The following is a 19958-nucleotide window of genomic DNA, read 5'->3' on the forward strand; positions in this document are numbered from 1 at the left end:
TTCTGAAGTTCTATTATAAAATGCAAATAAAATACCTCAGAAAATATCATAGAGAGCACATTAGTTCTATAACACTCTCTTGCTTGTTTCAGTGAGTTTGCACATTGTTGAGAATTGGGAGAGCTTGAGAGGTGGGAGCAACAGGAAGTTCGTTGGGTTTTTTTGGGTTTTGTTTTTAATCTAAGAGTTGACAGTTACTAAAAGCAGCCAGCAGAGGGCCCTGGAGCCTGACTAATAAGCCTACATTCCAAGATAAGCTTCCACAAGTCCCTGCCTGCAGCCAGTGACGAGCAGTCCTCACCTGGGAAAAAATAGCAGTACCACAGAAAAGATAGGTGTACATGAGAAACGTGCAGGAGAAGATAACAACCAAGGTGGAAAGGGAGGCACACTCCAGACGCAGTCCAGACACTAAGTGTGGGTATGAAAAGCAGGCAGGGTAACAGGTGAATGTGGCTTATAGCAGGACTCTGCACATGTTTTCTGTTAGTATAGTCTGCCAGAAGCTAGCTTACAGATATGTAGTGGCTCTGCATATCTTCCCTCTATCATTTTTTCCAGACTTTGTCTGTCTGTCTACCTGTCTGTCTTTCGGATGAGCAGCTTGAAACAACAGCAAGAAAGTAAAAATAAAAAAACAACAACAAAAAAAATGGTTCTCTGGGTAGCGATAACAATCTTCAAAGAGGGGAGAGAACAATCTGTTCTTTTATGTCAGCATGTGGCATTGACCACAATATTCGCAGAGCAGAGGGTAGGACTTCCTAAAGAAAGATGGCCAAGGGCTGGAGAGATGATTCAGTGGTTAAGAGTATTGGCTGTTTTCCCAGAGGACCCAAGTTCAATTCCCAACACATGGCAACTTAAAACCCTCTATATCTACAGTCACAGGAGATGTGACTCCCTCTTCTGACCTCCATGGGTACTACACACACACACACATAGTGCACAGACACACAGGCAGAACATATACATATAAAAAAGGATAAAAATAAAATCGCAAAAAAATTTTTTGAAGAAGGTGATGTTCCTTGCTTGAGGCTGAGCAGCCCCCAGATGAAGGGCTCCTCCTTTGACTGTACCAGTTGAAAGTGAACTCATTAAACTGGATGCGTTCAGGGGCTTCTCATTTCAGTACTTGGGAAGCTGTAGTGTGAGAATTGTGAGTTTGGGACTGGCCTGTCTCGGAGTGGAAGCAGAGGAATGACATCGTCACTATAAGCCGTACATACAAATCTATTATAGGATTCGTTTAGCCTGTACAGTATCTTACTGAGGTCAGGACCTCCCTGTGTTCCTTAAAATCATTTCGTGTGTCTCATATGTCTTGGTTTCGTTGTGTTACTACAGAACAATGTTTTCTACCCATGGGAAGCAGTGGACCTTGATGAGGTTATATCCGCACCCCTAGTCCTACATAAGCCCACACCTGTTCAAAGGCCCAAGGCCAGCATGGGACAATGGCTGGAGAGGAAGTGCCTGAACCTTGAGGCCAGTTACTTTTGTGTGTGTCATGGCTCAACTGTACCACGTGTTTAGGTGTCCTTTCTTTCCTTCCCTGTTGTTAGGCCAGAATAGGGCCTCAGGTGGCAACGGATGGATGGAGACAGACAGACAGACACTTGATTCCCCTCCCGCCTATGCCTGTCCAAGTGGTCCTTTGTGTTCTAAGAGCCCCTTTGGGGGGAGGTAGCTAAACAGCTGGGCATTGGGACAGGACAAGGCAACTGAAAAATAGCTCGAGCACAGCTGCGGTTGCTGCCAGAAGGTCCTGCAGTTTCCCTGCCGGCAGAGCAGCTTGGGTTGGACATTACCGTTGACACCTACTGTTGAGACTCAGTACTTCCATCAAATGAGTCAAATGAAATTTTAAAGTATGTGTCTGGGAGAAACAGAGTCTCTCTTAAATGGGAAGAGCTCACTAAGGGAAGGGACACCCAGGTCTCACCTGGCTTGTGTGATTCCTGCTTGCATTGGTTTGAATGAAGAAGGGTGTGAGTCACCAGAAGAACATGCTGCCACATGTGGAGCCGAGGTAATGTTTTGTGGGTGCAGGCTGATGTCAGTAACCCTTTAGCGAGGCCAGGCAGTCAAAGTGGAGCAGGAGGAGAACATTCTCTTGAATAATACAAAGGTAGGAGGGGCTTGAGGCTAGGTAAGGGCCACAGCAAAGTGCAGCATAGGCACGTAGCAGCCCTGTGTGTGAACACTCAGAGCCATGCATTTCAGGTCTGCCAGAAGTCCCCAGTCTGTAAAGCGCATACCCAGAGATGGTAATCTGGGCCTCTAGTACATATGTATACCCTGGGTCCTCACTAGTAATATATAGTATTGTGGTTACATATAACGTATGAAAAATCCCCAGTTTCAGCAGGAAGGGATAAGCCCCTAGCCCCTGACATTCTGGACACCCCAGCCTGCACGTACTCTTTTGCTGCGTTTTAACCTCATTTGAATATGTTTAAAATAGCCAATACTCTTTTGCTGTGTTTTAACCTCATTTGAATATGCTTGAAGTAGCCAATTGTGTGTAACCATACATCTGTGCCTCATTTGAATCCACCAATCAAGTCCTTGTAACCATGCATCTGCTTCTGTATGCCTGCTTCTGCTCCCCAGAGCCCTATAAAAACCCGTCCCTGGTTCTGCTGGGCGCGCCAGTCCTTCCGAGCTGACTGAGACGCCCGCAGGTACCTGTGGAGACATCCACAGGTACCTGTGTATCCTGTGTACAATAAACCCTCTTGCTGATTGCAAAAAAAAAAGGAAAAAAGAAAAACCCCCAGTTTCCGAGTCTCTTGAATTTAGAAAATGAAAAATGGTTCCTGCCTGGTAGCTGCTGGTCGTGCCTGTTGTTACAGATTTTTAACTGCTGTTGCTGCTTGCCATGCAGGCATTTTGAATTCACAGATCTCAATGTAGACAGTGCTCTGCTAAAAGGCAAGAGACAGAGTGTTGATCACCTTTCATTTCTACTTCTCACCCATGTCTGATGTGCCTGAATTAAATAAGTACTGGAATAGGTACTTCATCACACTAAGTACCATAACTACAGATTTAATTCAACATAAATCCTGTGAACTCTGGAACCTTCTCTGTCCTCAGAACGTGATCCGCAGTCAATTGCTATTGAATGAAGTAGGTCAGCTGAATAACTCTGTTGTCGGACACTACAGTAAATGTGGTGTTGCTCTGAAGTCTGGGTGCCTTGGTTCTCTACTTCATTTAGCAGACACAGCCTCCATCAGAGCATTTTTCGAATGCTGGGATTTTGCCTTAAGCGTCAGTGGAGATTAGGTAACTCGTAGTCTCAGAATTGTTACTTTCAAGCAAACATGTTTAGAGGCAGCTGCTTTCAGGAAGCCTGTGTTCATACAAACGGAAAAACACTTGGTGTCTGTCTTGGTTTTGTGGGATTTAGTACTCATAGTCTCTATAAGTACCTTTCTGTGCATTCCCCAAATTGTGACAGAATATCTCCAACATGGTTCAGGCAAGGAGGACACAGTGTATACATGAGGCCAGGAACCCAGCTTCTCAACCTTCATCACCCTTTCTACTGCCTCGCAGGGCCTTTTCTCAAAGCTTTGAAGGCTAGAAATCCAAAATAAGGGGTTGCCAGGGCTGGTTTCTCCCAAAACTTCTCTCTTTGATTTGAAAATCCAGACCTACATCTCCAGCCAGGTTGTCCCTTTCCCCAGCAAAGGCAGGTTTTCTCTGTGTAGATCGGGCTGGCCTCAAACTCAGATCTGCCTGGCTCTAGCCCCGACTTTAAATGTATATTTTATTATTTTTAATTACAGGTATTTATATGGGAATGTGCACATTCGTGCAGGTACTCACAGAGTCAGAAGGTGTCAGATAATCAGACCTGGAATATAAGCAGTTGTGAACTACCTGGTGTGAGTGCTAGAACTGAATTCTGGTCCTTCAGAGGAACAGCAAGTGCTCTTAATCATTGAGCTGTCATTCCCCACCCTGAAGCCATCTTTTTTACTTTTTGAGACAGGTTGCTCGGGCAGGCCTTGAACTTGAGATACTCTTACACTCCAATTGGTCCTTGCTCTTACATGTGCCTCTTTTTGTGGTTGGGAAAACAATAAGAAGCTAGCATGGTTCTATTTGGGGCTACAGTTGCGCTAAAGGGAGGTAGTAATACACCAGCACCAGCCCTGACCCTTGCTTGGTGCCTCAGCTTTCACACAGGCACACAGCAGAGCGGCTAAGCCTGAGTAGCACTTAGCCAGGGCTGTGGGCAAGAGTTACACTGTTCTTGGTGACACTTTATCCTATTGTCTATCTGTGTCATTCTGAGCTCTTGCCTTAAGGAAAAGATAAGGATGAAAACAGACTGGCAAAGGCATCTGCAGAGTCACTCTGGGCCTTCACTCAAGACTTTCTCAAGACTCAACACTGGCTCATTTGTGACAACAGTTTATAGCTCAAACTGGCCTGGAGTTTACTATGTAGACCAGGCTAGCCTGCAACTCATGTTAATCCCCATGCCTCAGCTCCCAAGTCCTTAAGCCTAGTCTTCATTAGAGTTCCAGGACACCTAAGACTACATAGAGAAACCTTGTCTTCATTTTTAAAACAAAACAAAACTCATATACACATTTAATACTCAGAGGCCAGCAAGGGCTACATAATTAAGACACTGTGCGGGGTTGGAGATTTAGCTCAGTGGTAGAGCGCTTGCAAGCCCAAGGCCCTGGGTTCAGTCCCCAGCTCCAAAAAAAAGAAAAAAAAAAAAGACACCGTGCACTAACTAGTGGCACGTGTTTTTTTGATCACAATACCAGGAAGACAGAGTTCTGTGAGATCAGAGACCTGGCTGGTCTACATTGTTCAGGACAGCTAGAGTTACACAGTAAGACTGTATCGCAACAACAAATATAATTAAATCAAATCAAGGTCTTCCGATTAACTCGGTAGACTTCATTTGGAGCCAAATGGGCGAAAGTTTCATAAACATTGCATGAACTCTGCTAGTCCTTTATCCATACTGAAAAGAAAAAAGAATGACCACAACTTCCCTGTGATTACTGATGGCAAAAATAGAATCTCCAGAGATTACCTGATCAAAATAGGTATCAAAGGATCAGCAAAACTTGTCAAATGAGTCAGGGCTTCCCAGACTGCAATGTGTTGAAATCACTCTGTCTTCTTGTCACAGTGCAATTCTCATTGTTGGGGTTCAGAGCAGAGCTGGCCTTTGTACCATCTGTCAAGTCCCCAGATGAAGACACAGCTGCTCGTTCTGAGTAGAGAACTAGGTGACCAGTTTTTACACCTAGATGGACTATCTCTAGCCACTTTCCAGAAGCAGATCTCCAAAGAATAAGCTAGCAGCCCATCAGGCGTATCCTTGGTACTGAATTGTCAGAGGGGCAGAGCCAGGCCGTTCCAGGAAGTCAGTGTTTAGTCTGCTGAGTCAAAAGCTATACCCTCACTGGTCCTTGCACTGCCCAGAAGAAAGCAGAGTCAAGGTGTTAAACTCCAGCCTGTTCCCATCAAGGCTAAAGCCTGAGCTCCTCTCACACATTCACATTCTGTTTCTGTTCCTGTCAGGGGATTGGGCAGCAGATAGGGAGACTTGAACCTCAAAAATAAAAGTGGAGGGGTTGGGAATTTAGCTCAGTGGTAGAGCACTTGCCTAGCAAGCACAAGGCCCTGGGTTCGGTCCCCAGCTCCGAAAAAAAAGAATTAAAAATGAATGAATGAATGAATGAATGAATGAATGAATGAATGTGGAAGGAAAACCAGTGGGGTGTTTCAGTTAGCAGCCCCAAAGTACAGCTGAAATCAGGACCCAGAGTCCATGACTACAAAACATAACTGTTTGTCATTTCTGCCTCCAGTCTCTTTGCCCAGGATGGGAAACAGCAAATATGTTTCATAAAGCAGTCTTCTGTCGGGAGACTTGAGCTAACTCATCAGGTAAAAAATAGTTGCTATCCTCACTACACTCCTGCTGCAAGGTAGGAGACAGAGGAGACTCAAAGCTGGTAGGCCTTCCAGCCTGGGAACACACAACAGCAGAAATGAGACCCTGCTTCAGAAAAGGTAGAAGATGAGAGGCAACTCCTAAAAGTTTTTCCTCTGAACTTAGCAGGTTCGTGGCACATGTACACCCATACATCACACTCCGACCACACTCACACAAAAAGGAAAGTAGAGGGGTTTTTGTTTGGGTTTGGTTTTGTTTGTTTTGTTGGTTGGGTGTTTTTTGTTTGGTTGGTTTGGTTTGGTTTTTGGTTTTTGGTTCTTTTTGAGACGGGGTTCTCAGTGTGACAGAGCCATGGCTGTCCTGGACTTGATTTGTAGACCAGGCTGGTCTCACTCTCACAGAGATCTGCCTGCCTCTGCCTCCTGAATGCTGAGATTAAAATCGTGCACTGCCGTGCCTGCCATTGAAATTTCTTTTTCTTAAGGCTCCAAAAAAATGTTGAGTGGGGATCATGGTCAGATAACAGGAGAACAGGCTAATACAGGACAGGTCCTCATCCCCAAAGCCCGGGTCTTAAAAGAATGTCAGTAGAAACAGCAAGATGTGGCTTGGGCCTTCAGGATGCATACACGGGTAGTATAATGAGCAGGTAAGAGTAACCAGGGCAGAAGAGTAAGGAGAAGCTCATGTTACACCCATTTCCAAGAACTAGTTCTTCTATCCATGTTCTTCCAGAAATCGATAGCAACCAAAAAATAAAGTTGGAGCTGAATTTGTGGTCTTAGGAAGCTGCATCTAAGTTTTTGTTTTACCTTACATGACTGTTGCAACTCTATTTCATCCATGATCACATTTTTGACCCAGGAACTGCCGGTGTTAGTCCAGTTCTCTTTGTGTCTGTAGCTGCTCCAGGAAGCTCTACCTACTCCTGTAGGGCTTTGGGTATGTGCCTTTCCCTCTACCCAGAACACTTACCCTGCCCATACCCAGCCCATCTCTGTCCACACCTCCTCAGACACTCCGCATAACATCAAATGAAGCACAGCAACATTTTCTTCAGGGATAATTCCCATGGAGCTTGGAGATGTGCTCATTTGGTAGGGTGCTGAACTGGCATGCATACAGCCTCACATCCTATCCCAGTACTCCATAAACCAGATGTGGTAGTACTTCTCTGTAATCTTAGCACTCCAGAGTAGAGACAGGGGATTATCTTGGGCTAAGTAGTTCAAAGCCAGCCACGAGACCCTTGTCTCATAAAATAAGCAAACAAAACACTTCCCCATAAGCCATTTTTGTGAAAAGTTGAGTTCATGAAATGGTTTGAGTGAAGTCACCAGTGGCCATGCTGTGGGGCTATTTTGTGAGCAACATGGGTTCCCTCAAAGGTAAGTGATTGAGTCTACATCTCTTGATTGACCTAAAACAGAACCACAGACTATGCAGACCTGCCTGAGAAATTGACATGCCACTTGCCGTTACTGTCAAGATACTGACCTCTCCTTGATGTTTTCCTGTTTAGTCGCAATGTTTAGGTTTTGTCCTGTTTTGCTTTGACAGTGTCGTGAACTAGACCCTAAGACATTGGTATAAGCCTGGTCATACCTGGGTACTAGGTCCAGGAAAACCAGTGCACTTCTAGAGCGTGACTCGTTTTGAGTGTGGGTTAGAACCAGTAAAGTAGCTCTCAGTCAAGTACGGTGAAAGGGATCTACATCTTCCTTCTCCCCAAGATGTCAAGATATGCCCAAATCCTTGCAGCCAGAGGCAAAACTGAAGGCTCTCCCTGCCCTCACGGAACTGGGAGGTGGAAACATGCAGGTTGAGAAGGTCAGCCAGATTAAGCTGCTGTTGTGGGTGCCTTTCTCATCCCAAGACTAAGCAAGACTGAGCAAGACCTAAGCTGACCAGGTGATTGAAGCTTCGGGTGGTTCACCTATGTAGTTCATGGTGCAGGCTTGCCTTCTACATGTCTGCTTTTGTTTCAGATTCATACTGAACACCCAACACTCTTGATTTCCAGTCCTCAGTGGAAATAAAGTGGGAGTATGTAAGCTAGACTTAAAAGGCCACTGAAAACAGGAGCTGACTGGCCAAAACAGTCACGAGGACTCCACAGAGGCCTGGCAATTCTGCAAACATACGGAGTGGGACTGCTGCCCCAGACCACAGCTCAAAGGAACCAGTGGTAAACCTTGATGCCTTAGCCACTGATTATAAGGAAAAGATTGAATTGCAGGCCCAACACTAAGAATGTTTTCCCAAATGGTTGAAAATGAACAGTGCAAATCTGTACAGGCATCTGAGAAATACAGAATCACAGCAGTTCTTTAACTCCCCAACAGTTAACAGGACGTCTTTCTGGGTGTATGCTAATTCCTATTGCTTTAATGTTCGTAGCATTCTAAACATTTAGTCCATTTCAAACAATGAAATAATCCCCCAAATTTAACCAGAGTAGAAAGGTGATGGAGGACTGAACCCCAGAATGAGCACCTTCTTAACCTTATGCCCCACTTGGGTTGTGCCTGGTTTCTGTTGGCATGGCTAACCCAGGAGGTACATACCTCTTTTCAAATCATTGGGAATGCACAGCTAACAATACCTGTTAGTGAATACAGAAAGGACTATATATCTGAATTAATCATGACTTCTACCCAAAGCATGCTACATGCATCAGTACTATCCTTTCCCCCTCTCTTTTTTCCATTTATTTATTTAGTACAAGGATCAAACCTGGGCCTTGTACATGCTAAGCAAGCACTCTACCTACCACTCAGCTACTTACAAACTCACTCTGCTTTTCTAAATTCACTCCCCTTAAACTGTAAATGGTCTGTGTGTCCTTCAATATGCATCTTGAAAACGTGAGCGTCTCGGCTTATGGGGTTTTATTAGAAGAATTACATTTCATGCAGCAGGGATGTGCTATGGTTCTCATCTGTTTCCTTTGCCCATACACTGTTGGGTTAGCGTGACTTTACTATAGGTAGTAGGCTGCCTCCTGGAGTTGCAGACGACTGTGACTTGGCCCAGAGTGGTGACTGTTTGGAAACATATACTTACAAGGTAAAAGGCCTGGACCATCATTGCCCTTCTGGGATGGTGGCAGGGCAAGCTGAGTTTGCTGGCTACTCCTGCCAGGCCTAGATTCTCAGCAAACTCTGAGAAGCCCAGAATAGCCTAGCAGTGAGCAAAGGCAAGCTCTGGGTTTTTTTCTTTAATTTCAAGATCTTTCATTAGTTAGGTCCTTCAATCACTACCACATTCCCTGCTCCTTAGCCACAGCTAAGATAGCCCCTGTTCCTGTCTGGTGTTCATGCAGAATTCTTCCTCTTTCTCCCAGTGACCACAGGGATTTCTTGGTATGTGAATGAGCCTTAGCCAGGTAGTAGTAAGGCACCTGGGAGACAGAGAGAGGCGGGCAGGTGGGTCTCTGTAAGTTTGAGGCCAGCCTGGACTACAGAGTGAGTTTTGGCCAAGGCTACAGAGAGAAACCCTGTTTCAAAAAAGAAAGAAGGAAGGAAGGAAGGAAGAAAGAAAGAATGAGCTTCAGAGCTGGGATTTGGTGGTGCAGGTCTTTGGTCCCAGTACTTGGGAGGCAGAGGCAGAGAGATCTCTGAGCTTGAGGCCAGGCTAGTCTACAGAGTGAGTTCCAGGATAGCCAGGGCTACACAGAGAAACCTTGTCTCAAAAACAAACAAACAAACAAACAAACAAAAAAACCCCAAAACATAAATACATAAATAAGTGAACCTTAGGTACTGTGTGTGTGTGTGTGTGTGTGTGTGTGTGTGTGTGTGTGTGTGTGTGTGTGTGTGTGTGTGTGTGTGTGTGTGTGTGTGTGTGTGTGTGTGTGTGTGTGTGATGGTGCCAGAGAACTGGAGTTACAGATAATTAAGAGCTACCATGTAGGGGGCTGGAGAGATGGCTCAGTGGTTAAGAGCGCCAACTGCTCTTCCAGAGGTCCTGAGTTCAATTCCCAGCAACCACATGGTGCCTCACAATCATCTGTAAAGAGATCTGATGCCCTCTTCTGGTGTGTCTGAAGACAGCTACAGTGTACTTATATATAATAAATGAATAAATCTAAAAAAAAAAAAGAACTGCCATGTAGGTGCTGGGGATCAAACCTAGAGTGCTCTTAAATACTGAGCCATCTCTCCAGCCCCCTCAGGTACTTTCTTAAACCCATTTTTGAATGATTGAATCTATATTAGCTTATGAACATTTTTATTTAACATTAAGTCAGGGCATGGGTATATAAATGTTTAACTGAAGTAACAGTTTAACAAAACAAATTGGTATGTGGAATGCAAACTTTTCTATCCTAATGCAAAGCCCACTGATCATAATCTTGTGGAATGATTTTGTAACCCACCAAAGGGTTGCAGTTCTTAAAATCATAACTACAATGATTTTGACCACCCAACTGTAGCTATGTGGAGCCTATGTAATAAGCAGATGCCTCTAGAAGGGCCTGAGTCACAGCCTCTGCCCTCCTGCCCTTTCAAGGAGGGATTCCCTATAGGGATTGAACCCTTGGCCACCAAGCAGAGGTGAACAAAGCCTCAGTCTAGTGGAGGTGTGGCTCAAGCCTGAGATTCCCTGAGAAAGGGCAGCCACCAGGTAGAGGTTCTTTAGAATTAGCTTATACATTCAGAATATCTGTGAATACCCTTACTCTGGATCCTCCATAGGCTCTAGTTATCACCTGCCAGACCCAGGCAGCCTCATGCCCTCACATCCCTGGCTTGATTTCTCTTGACTAATCATCTCCCTCCCTCCTCCCAGTTCCCCAAGTCATCACAAAATATGCCCACCTTGGCTTCTGTACACCTTTACTTCAATACAGGTCTCGAACCCTACTCCCCACCTCATGACTGTGAACTTCGGCACTCTACCCAATCCTGACGACTTTGCTTCCTGAGTTTGTGCCTGAGTACTTACAGTGCTGTCTCATTTGTTTTTCGCTTGTTTGATATGTCATTGCCCCGTCCAGTGTAACTTCCTAGCAGGCACAGATTTTTTTTTTTTTTTTTTTTTCCGAGCTGGGGTCGAACCCAGGGCCTTGTGCTTCCTAGGCAAGCTCTACCACTGAGCTAAATCCTCAACCCCAGATTTTTTTTTTTTTTTATTCTTTGTATTCTTTTTATTCCCAAGAATAGGGCCTATAGTGCCTAGAAGGAACTCGAATGGATGTTTGTAAGCTCCTGTGTAAATGTTTCCTTGCCCAGGGGTTGTAAATAATCTGCTAAAAAGAACCTCAGAGAAGGGGTTGGGGATTTAGCTCAGTGGTAGAGCGCTTGCCTGGGAAGCAAGGCCCTGGGTTCGGTCCCTGGCCCAAAAAAAAAAAAAAAAAAAAAAAAAAAAAAAAAAAAGGACCTCAGAGAAACCACACTCAGCTTTTCATAACTTCTGGGAAGGAGTTGGTGGGTTTGACTTCAAGTCAGTTCTGATAAAGGCACACTGAACTGTTACTAAAGCCGGGGAGGCTTTGCCGGCCGCTTGAACTCAGAACCCTGATCCATCGTACAGAGGAAGAACCCTGTGATACTGATAACCACTAGAAGAGTCCAGTCTCCAAAGTAGGGGAAATGGAAACCAAATGCTTCTGCAGTCTTTTGTCACTAGAGGGCAGCAATAGGACAGAAACCAAGATTTCCCTGAAAGAGGTGCTTGACTTTCTAGCCTGATGGGGAGTGATGCTGAGTGGTTCCTTTATTGAGGAGGAGTAGTGCAGTGTCTGTCTGTCTGTCCAGTGCACACATACTTTGGCTTTAGTGTGTGTTAATAGAATTTCTATAAGTTAAAGGAAATCTTTTCCTTCCGAAGCCATTTTGCTGGAGGCTAAAGAGAAAACCAAGATCATTGTAAGATTCACAGCACTTAACTGGCCACACCCAGGTTAAAGTTCTGAGAGATGTTTTATTTTGAGACAGTGAAAACCTCCTGCATGTAGTGGACAACTTCCTGGAGAGGTGTGAGCTGGTTGTCAGTAGTCCCACTTTTTAGAAAGAGTGGGAGAAGAGCAGGGACACATAACCTGTAACTTGGGAAGTTGAAGCTTGATGCAACAATTTTTCTTAAATAAAAAAAAAGATAGGTGCTGGAGAGATGACTAAGAGGTTAAGAGCACTGACTGCTCTTCCAGGGGACCTGAGTTCAATTCCCAGCAACTACATGGTGGCTCACAACCATCCGTAATGGGGTCTGGTGCCCTCCTGGTATGTCTGAGGACAGTGTGCTACATATATTAAATAAATAAAATATTTTACATAAATAATGAAAGATAATAATGATAATTAAAAAAAAAAAACATGACTGTACCAGGTGGTGGTGCACATCTTTAATCCACGTACTTGGGAGGCAGAGGTAGGCAGATCTCTGAGTTTGAGGTCAGCCTGGCCTACAGAATTAGTTTCAGGACAGCCAGGGTTACATAGAGAAACCCTGTCTTAAAACCCAAGAGAGAGAGGGAAGGGAGGAAGGGGGGTGGAGGAAGAGGAGAAGGAAGAAGAAAGAGAAATTTTATAATAGCATGTAAGCCAAATGCCCCAGAAATTCAGAGAGAGGCCATCTTTTTTTCAGGTCATCAAGGTTTCCCGGATTCTCAGGTATTTGAAACAGCTATGCTATGGGTAGATATAGAAGATGTAGACACTGGCAAGATGCTCTTGGCTTTGGCCACAGTACTGGCTAGCCAGTCGATTCTCTAGACTCCTCATTCCTGGTCTGGATCACACCTCAATCCCTCTTCCATTCTCTCTATATGCAGCAACTTGCCCAGATAACCCCCGGATTGAGCAACAATACCCTCCCTTGCCTGGCCTGACCTCATCATGCTCAGTTTTCAGGGGACCCCAAGACTCTGCCACCCTAGAGGAAGATGGCGAGGGTTGGACTTGATAATGCCCTCCTCTCAGCCCTTTGCAGAGAGATGCCCTAACAGATCGATTGGCATTCGCTAGCACTGGATGAAGAGGCAAGAATGGGCCAGTGAAGAGTGTTTTCATTCCTTTCAATACAGAAATCACTGCCATTTCAAATATCACCCTGAACTTTGACCCAATTTTGTGATCGAAGTAATCATAACCACCAGCAAATCCTAACAGCTGGGCACAGTGACAACATGCCTTAAAGTCTGGGACTCAGGAAGGAGACACAAAGACACAAAAGGTCTGGGCTATAGGCTAGTCCGTGCTAAAGTCCTAGCCACTCTTGCAGAGAAAATGGATGAGTATTCACAGGAAGAGTCCAGTCATGAGGAGTAACCAGCTGCTCTTGGCTCTGGTGTGGAACGCACACATCGAGCCTGTCTTTCTTTGTACATGCTTCTTTCTGTTGCCCCACCAGATGTGCAGTCACTGAAGGTGGGAGGAACAGCCACTTCCTTGTGGCCAGTTTAAGGTTACTTTGATTAGCAGGCTTTATGTTGGTCTTTTTTTTTTTTAATATAAAAAAAAGGCCTCACATTTGATCCCGCTCCATCCTGCTGTTCACTAGGTCCTTCTCAGCTCTCCAGGAAGCTTATTTGGGAAGCATTGTCCTGTGCAGCTGCAACTGGGCAGCTTTGCAAGTTGCCCATTTGTGGCCTCTACATGAGATTCCCTTAGGACCTCACAGCTTGCCTCATGCTCTTACACCTTGAATTTTTCCACTAAACAATGACCTGTTCTTGCCAACAAATCCCACACAGGGAAGCAGTGGAAATAGAGGGGAAGGAAGAGCAAGCCTACTTGTAGTTAGGCAGTTCCATGGCCTTGGCCAAGGAATGTGACTGTCTTAGCTTCCCTTCTCATTCACTTCAAAACACATACCTGTGTAGGGCTTATGGTGCAGGATTTCCTCACAGAGTTACTGTGAAAATTAGAGGACTCGAGGCTGGGATGAGCTAAGTGTACATGGTGCTCTTCTAGGGGACCTAAGTTTGGCTTCTAACAGCCATGACAGGTATCCTACAACCACCTGTAACTCCTGTGTCCACCAGGACTTGATGATGCCTCTGGCCTCTAAGAGCATCTGCACATTTGCACATCGAGGTACATATACATGTAATTAAAAATAAAAACAAAATTGTGTTCCCCTTCCCCCCCAAAAAAATACTTAGTGAGATGTTCTTGCAAAGTACCCTTTGGGAATATATATGTTTGCATTTTTAGAACCCAGTAGCTGTAATTTCTAGCTCTAAAAATCTGGGTTATGGTTACTGCCCACTCTTCTTTTTTAAAGATATATTTTTTATTTATGTTTGTGTTTATGTATAAACCTAGGTTGAGTTTATGTCCACAATGGATGGGCAGGGCCCAGGGAGAGCAAAGGGGGCATCAGATCCACTATCACCACCTCTGCCATTTCAGCCATCAGATCATACTTCCCTCTACTCCACCTGACTTCTAGTTTGTTCCTAGCATTTAGCACCAGCAGCCTGCTAACCCAGGTCTCCTTTCAGCCTCTGACCCTTCCACACCACACCACTCTGCTCCTCTACCATACGTAAGCATGCATTTTCCTGTCAGCTGACTGACTCCTGTGCACCTTCAGCCTCAACACCTCACTCTTCCCGGACCTCTGCAGCCTCTGAGCTGAGTGGTTATGGCTGTTCCTGGGCCCCGCCCTGCCTAACCGAAGGCAGACTCGGAGTCACGTCCACTGTGACATTTTACAAGTGATAGAAACTTGAGCCCTAACTCAGACCTGCCCTCATCCTGTGCCACTCACCTGTGTTTCAACCCAGATAGTGTCACAGGGCAGAAACTCGGTAAACTTTGTAGACTTGCCTTCTATGCTTGTCCCTCGGGGACTCTTCCATCCACTTAACTCTCTCCCTACCTCTGTCTACCTGCAGCCCATCATGGAGTATGTTGAAGTATAGCCCAACCTGCATTCTATCCTTGACTACTTGGCACCAGCAGGAGCAGATCTCACAGTGTTAGAACTGTGTAGAGCAGAAGACTCCCCTAAACATGAGCTTGTTTATAAATTACATGTGGGCATGCTCCTGTAAGCTGTGTTCCGGACATACCTAATACATAAAATATAAGACGAGTGGGATGAGAATCTCAGTTTATATTATCATTACTGGTGATGTGTGTGTTTGCACAAGAGTGAATGCAAGGGCCTGTGCCATGGAGCACATATGGAAGTCAGAGAACACTCTTCAGTTCAGTGCTCTCCTCCACCTTGAGTCCCAGGGAGCAAACTCACTGAACTATCTCACCAGCTTTGTTTTTACTATTTTTACTTGTTGGTTGTTTGTTTGTTTGTTTGTTTGTTTGTTTAAGATAGGTCTCATTGTATCACCAGGCTTACAGCAAACTGCTGATCTTCCTGCCTCCCCCAAGTAGCACTAACCCAGCTTGTAATGAACCATACCTTGAAATAATTTTTATTTATAATATGAAACCCATCTATGTTCGTTGAAATTTCAACTTACAGAATATATCTCATTGTTGAACTGCTTGATTCAAGTATTCAGAATGTTGGCTACTTGGGTGTTGTGACTGCCAGAACCTGCAAAGGTGTCTCACCAGACAATGTAGCTTCAGACTGGGGAGTGCTTCCGTATCAGCTGTGTAGGTGTGTGTTCCTTGTTGGCTATGGTGGCACACACCTTTAATCCCAGCACTCCTAGCAGAAGCAGGTGGATCTCTGTGAGTTTGAAGCCAGCCTGGTCTACATAGTTCCAGGACAGCCAGGACTCTTAAAGAGACTCTTCTCAAAAAGCATCCACAAAAATAAGATAAAAGACATCAGTTTCCTATGAACACTTGTCATCACCCTCCTTCCCTGGGCACATGTGCATGCATCCATGCTATGCCATGGAATGTCACTGCCCTCCCTAGTTTGCTGAACTCACCAGCTGCTGAACTTCTAGGTGAGGGTCAGGTTCCTTCTGTTGGTGTGCCTGGGAGAAAGGAAATCCCTGGAGCCTCCGGTGATTTCCACCAAGAAAGGAAGCTTGTGGAATCTGCCTGAGCTCTGATTTAGCTGAGCTACATTGATTCTCATGGCTCCCTGTGTCTTTCACACTCTTTTAATCAGTATCCTTCTAGATCTTCTGGCTCTTAGCCCATTTCACTTTGGGGTTAAGGGTAGGAAGGACTGCTATCTTCGACAGCTGGAGGACTCGGGTGGCCTGAAAGCCTTTGTCCCTGTGGTCCCTAAAGTTGAGTAAGCATTGGTGAAGTCGTGTGTCTCATGTTTCACCTGGAGGCCTCAGGGAATTGACAATCACAACCATGGTGGCTTTTGAGTGCCTTAAATGACAACAGAAAGATGTAGTTTCTCATATTGGATTTAGCCTTATGCCCTAGAGTTGGGTCTGCAACTTCATTTCTCCTGGCAAGCAAGTTGAAAGATTAAACTGGAGCAATCAATCAAAAACAAGAGTAGTTTGCCTGGTGTTCTGACTCTGTAGATAGGCTTGGAATTCAGTAGAATCTGAAGGCCTAGTGTACAAGCAGCCGCAGTAGCCTCATTTGTTTGTCTTTTGATGTTGTTTTAGGGACAGAAACTTGGTATGCAGTGTACACTGCCCTTGAACTTGCCCTGTAATCCAACCTGCCTTTGAATTTGATGGCTCTAAGCTGCTTCGCTCATTACAGTCTCATAGAACAGAAAATGAATATAAAGACGTGTGTGTGTGTGTGTGTGTGTGTGTGTGTGTGTGTGTGTGTGTGTGTGTGTGTGTGTGTGTGTACACATACATACATACATACAAGTACATGGGAGTCTAAAGATCCGCCCCTACTAGTATTCCTACATCTTGTTTTTTTACTATGGGCTCTCTTGTTGAAGACTTGCTGATTACAGTGGGCAGGCTGACCATAAAACCTCCAGGATCAACCTGCCCCTTCATCCCCAGAATTAAGATTACATGCACCCTTTACCATGCCTGGCTCTTTTTAATGTAGGTTCTAGTGATCAAACTCAAATCCTAATTAGCAACTGAGCCACCTGTGGTTTTTTTATATTGCATGACATCTTAGCATTTCAAGGGTCCACTGCCCAATAAGACTTAGGCAGCAGGCTCCTTAATGACATAAAAAGCAGCAGCTGATAGCAGCTCCTTTAATGAGTTGCCTAGGTTAGCCAGCACCTGTGTCCCCTTCACCTCTCTTCTTCCTGAGCTGAAGTCACCAGGAAAGGGCTGGGCTGGACAGCTCATGCCTGGCAGGGTGAGCATGTCTGTGTTCATGCTGGCGAGTTCCTTCTGTTGGGTGTTCTGCCCTCCAAAGTGGCCTCTGGCCTCTCTCATTCTCCTCTCCAGTTTAAAGAACATGGTTATCCTTACACTGCTGAAGCTTCTTGGAGTTGAGGAACAAAGCCTAGCTGAGCTTGGGAGAAAAGAATTACAGTTTAGTACACACTGTTTAGAGATGATGCAGAGCGCTCCACACGGTAACTTAGCCCAGCCTACTCTGTGCTTGTCTTATTTTAATTGCTGGTTTCCGTGTCTGACTACAGTGCCTCTTCAGAAAACAATGAGGTTTATTCTGTGGGGTCCCTGGGTCCTTCGCTGTGAAGAAACAACTGACAGGCTGGCCACTGTGGTACTGAATAGGAGTCTGAGGACTTCCCTGTAAGCCTCACAAACCGTAGGCTCCAGTGTGGACAGGCTGTTTTGTGGGCTTGGGCATCTTTATTTAAGACGCCCAGCCGTGATGTGATAACTGACTCACCAGCACCACTCAGAAGTACTGAGTTCTGCCTTCTATTGTTTCCAAGCTGCCACTTCTGGTGGGCGGCTCTGCTGCAGGGTTTTGTTTAGGAAGACAGGATCCACACACCAGCTCCTCTATTCTCCAGCTGTTGTTTATGCCACTTTCCTGGAACACTTACAAGGTCTCTCTCTCTCTCTCTTTTTTTTTTTTTTTTTTTTTTTTTTTTTTTTGAGATGGGTTTTTCTATGTAGCCCTGGCTGTCCTGGAACTCTCTATATAGACCAGGCTGGCTTTGAGAGATCCACTTGCCTCTGCCTCCTGAGTGCTGGGATTAAAGGCATATGGTACCATGCCTGGTCACACAATGTCTTTTAAGAACACTTTTGTGCAAGTACAAAACTACTATTTTTAAATACACTTCTGTCTTAGCTCTGTTTTCTGAATGGAATGCCAGCAGGGGGGAGAACATCTACGTGGAAGCAATGACACTGAGATGTGTGCTGTCCCAGGAGGTCATCTCTCCCCCAACACCATTGATTATAGCCTCTGGGCCGCATCCGACTCAGGAGTGTATGTGTTCCTGACTCCCAGAGCTATCATTTCTATCTCTAAATTACCAGCACATACATGACATATACAGTTAAAAGGTACAAAAGAGGACTGGAAATACACCTCAGTTGGTGGAGTGATTGCCCAACATGCACAAGGCCCTTGGCTCCATCTCAAGCCCAGAATAACCTGTGGTGCCACGTGCCTGTAAGAGACTGGAGAGACGGCTCAGTGGTTACGAGCATGGCTGTTCTACTAGAGGTCCTGGGTTCAGTTCCTAGCACCATATGTGGCTTAAAACCAACTATAACAGTAGTCTCATGGGATCTGATAACCTCTTCTTGTGTGTAAATATTTGTGCAGACAAAACACCCATATGCTTAAATAATTTTTAAGAAAATGTCTTCAAGGAAGAATCAATTTAAGGTAATCCCTCAGCTACACCGCAAGTTCAGGCCAACCAGAGCTATGTGACACCATGTCACCTTGATGAATACAGTCAAAAGTCTTGTTTCCTCATTCAATCCACTCCTGAGTCCTCCACCCACCCGCATCTGTCAGATACCTGGAGCTGTTAGTACTGCAGTGTCCTTGCCCCACTAAGCTGTCCTCAGACTCCCATCTTCCCGCTTCCATTTCCCAAGTGCACATGCTACCAAGGGTGGAGCTAGCGTGTGGGTGCCTTTGTAAAAGGAATAGTTTCAGGCTGGGAAGATGGCTCAGTATGTACAGCACTTGCTGCGCAGGCCTGACAACCTAAGTTCAGCCCTCCAGAACTCACACGGGTTCTGAATGTGACAGCAGTCCATACCTGTCTTTTTGTCTCCTCCCAGATTATTTTGTGTTCATAAGTGTTTTGCCTGCATACATGTCGTAGTGCCACTTGGTGTGGCTGCTGCCCACATAGGTCAGAAGGTATTGGATCCTCTGACTTAGTTCTAGAAGGTCACGTGCTGCTTGTCATGTGGTTTCTCTGTATTTCCCTGGCTGTCCTGGAACTTACTCTGTAGACCAGGCTGGCTTCAAACGTAGTGATCCACCTGTCTCTGCCTCCTGAGTGCTGGGATTAAAGGCCTGCACCGCCACCACCTAGCACAACAAATACTCTTCACTTGAACCGTCTCTCGTCCTCCAGCTGTCTTTCAAATACTTCAATCTCTTCTCCCTCTAATCTGTTTTCCCAGAATGCTCTAATAAAAGTCACACATCTATTCATGTTGCCTCTGTGCTTCCTGATGATCTGGTTTCAAGATGAAACTGATAACTAGGTCTCACAAGAGTCTACATGGACTTGTCATGCAGGCCTAACTAGGCCGAACTAGGCCTGCTTACATCATCTGTACAAGCCCCAGTACCCAACAGCCCAGCTTCATCAACATCTTCAGCCTCGAACCTTTGGCCAGAATGCTGTTTTCTCCAGTTATTTCTTCAAGTGTCTCCTGCCGCCCCAAACAGGCCAGAACCCAGTCAGCTGACACACACTATCTTTTCTTGTGCTATTCTGAACAGAGTTGCAATTTTCACTTAGGGATCCTTAGCTTGGTGTTTTCTTATATTCTTGCTATTAGTACAAGATAGTTTCTGTAAAATACAATAAAAGGCAATGGTGTATGGGTGCACACACATGCTCCCAAGGCAAAACTTTCCTGACTGAACTATCTCCCCAGCCTCGAGGTGGTAACATTTTTAAGTTTGTATTTGTAATGAAGTGAGACTTTGAAAGGCTACATCCATGTTTGTGAATGATAGGTGACAGAAAGAATGTCTTCCTCAGTTCCCTCCTGGTCATTATA

At 45.2% G+C, this 19958-nt stretch overlaps 1 protein-coding gene across 4 annotated transcripts in view; it reads left to right on the forward strand.

The window, feature by feature from the left end:
* Rnf216 (ring finger protein 216) overlaps positions 1-19958 on the forward strand; it is a 122586-nt gene that overhangs the window by 71266 nt on the left and 31362 nt on the right. The window lies entirely within an intron of this gene.

This window comes from Rattus rattus, chromosome 16 (genome assembly GCF_011064425.1).
Source record: "Rattus rattus isolate New Zealand chromosome 16, Rrattus_CSIRO_v1, whole genome shotgun sequence".
Taxonomy (NCBI): Eukaryota; Metazoa; Chordata; class Mammalia; order Rodentia; family Muridae; genus Rattus; species Rattus rattus.